Source organism: Lactuca serriola, chromosome 9, assembly GCF_051521515.1.
Source record: "Lactuca serriola cultivar US96UC23 chromosome 9, Lser_US96UC23_V15, whole genome shotgun sequence".
Taxonomy (NCBI): domain Eukaryota; kingdom Viridiplantae; phylum Streptophyta; class Magnoliopsida; order Asterales; family Asteraceae; genus Lactuca; species Lactuca serriola.
Window position 1 is genome coordinate 214,538,329 of NC_136416.1, and position 2,246 is coordinate 214,540,574.

At 47.2% G+C, this 2,246-nt stretch overlaps 1 pseudogene; it reads right to left on the reverse strand.

Annotated features, from left to right (window-relative positions):
* Positions 1 to 653: 653 nt before the first annotated feature.
* LOC145077283 (5S ribosomal RNA) lies at positions 654 to 772 on the reverse strand (annotated as a pseudogene).
* Between the last annotated feature and the right edge of the window lie 1,474 nt (positions 773 to 2,246).

A 2,246-nucleotide genomic window follows, 5' to 3' on the forward strand; every position in this document is an offset into this window, starting at 1 on the left:
ACCGCTCGAACTCGCTCCGTGGCGTGGTCTAACCATGATGTCTCTGAAATACAACATAAAACTATCAGAGACTCCATCGAGTGTAATCGCACTCGATAACGCAACCCTACTCAATCTCCGATATCCAGGGATTCTTACTTGGGTCTCCCACTGACCCGGTGTCTTCGGTAGTACGGGCCCAATACTACCGACCACACCGCATCAGCATTCATCCCAAATCTTCCTCCCCAAACCCCGGATAGTGAGTACTCTACTTCTGTTATGCACTATCTACCCGCACCCTAGCAAAGCATCTCATATCACCCTATGGCACGTATCACAATATTGTCCGCTTTGGGCCACTCGGCACGAGGACTTCCTAGGGGGTCACCCATCCTGGTACTAATCCCGCCCGAGCACGCTTAACTGCAGAGTTCTTATGGGATCTGCTGCCCTCACGGCTTTAAAACGCGTTGTGACAAGGAAGGTATCCACACCCCTTTATAAGGAAATGTGTCGTTCTCCTTCCAAGCCGATGTGGGATCAGATCTAACCCACTTTCACCCCCCATTATAGGGTTCGACGTCCCCGTCGAACACATCGACCCGTGCCCTAGCTCTGATACCATTTGTAACAACCCCCTATGGCACGTATCACAATATTGTCCGCTTTGGGCCACTCGGCACGAAGACTTCCCAGGGGGTCACCCATCCTGGTACTACTCCCGTCCGAGCACGCTTAACTGCGGAGTTCTGATGGGATCTGGTGCATTAGTGCTGGTATGATCACACCCCAAAAACATAATTTAACAATACCTGAGATTCCGGGCTGTTACAGCTTGACTTTAATTTTTGCATGGGTTTCGAGGATGAAAGCGATTAGGGAATTCTTGACCTGTTTAGCCTACTACTTTGTTGATTTGTCCAACTCAATCCATGAGGTGTAGTATAGCAAGGCGTATTGTGGTGGTTAAGTGGAAGACCGAGCTCTTGCTGTTCTTGACTAGTTAGGTCACTTCTTGTTCTGCTTTTAGTTAAAGGTGCAAAGAAAACAAAGGAAATATTCTAACGGGTCCCGAAAGTGGGTATTTTCGCAAACCAATTCTTGCATGCAAAGGTTTTTAATCAACCATTGTCGTTTGATCTTGACAAAGATAAGTGATTATGACATCTCATTTTTTTTCACTCATCGGAAAGTCATTTGCTGAAGAAATAAATAAAGAAAAAAATAATAAGTTGTAAAGTCCCTTAATTAAAAGGTTAAAAAAGAAAGGAATTTCAATTAAAGATAAGGAAATATTTAATTACGCCCAACGTACATTTCATGTACGCCAAGCGTAATTCAGCCATGGATCGCGGATACACTTTTCACGGAGATGGGGTTACGCCCAGCGTAAGACGACGACCAGAATTCGATACTAAGATTATGGCCCGAAGGACGCAAAGGACCAACCCACCCGAGGATGTGACAGATCACCGTTTCTTACAGTTTCCACAAACGCTGAACGATGCAACCCGGGCACGTTATGTCACCAACTTGAGCTTGCTTCTCACCAAGGAGATCGATATAGCACCATCATTCAATTGGGAATTGGCTACCAGGACTGGACTTGCTGCATTGATCCAGGAATTTTTGCAATACACACACTTGGACGCGAGTGGTGTGGATTTGTTTGTGTGTCAGGGATGGGCACGTTTGTTCAGGATCCAGGAGCCTATTTATCGGGAATTTTTGCTGGAGTTCTACGCTACAGTTTCCTATGATCCTAGGAAGGCACCCGATGACAGGACAGCCTTTGCCTTCAGACTGGGGGGAGTGAGTCGGGAATGCAGCGTGATAGAGCTTGCGACTCGAGTGGGTATTTACACAGCCGATGAGACGAGGAGTTTCCACTTCCCGACATTCCTTGTTGATTGTCTCACGGACCGGCCAAAAGACTATAACGAGAACACTTTTTGGGCCGAGATTACGGGAGGAGTTTATACACCATCTACCGCATGAGGGGGGATGATTCGGTCTAGTACATACCGAATGCTGTACCGGTTAATTTCTATGTCTCTCACGCATCACAAGAATAGTGAGAGAGTGCCTTCGACGGACTTGTATTTCCTATGGGCACTTGTTACTCCAGGGAGGCACCTGAACCTTCCAGTTGCTTTAGCTACATATTTGGGACGGAGGCCCAGGGGACTTCGGGGGGATAGCCCGATTTGCGGAGGTCATTTTATCACGCGGTTAGCTCGATCATATCAGTTGCTGACACGTGA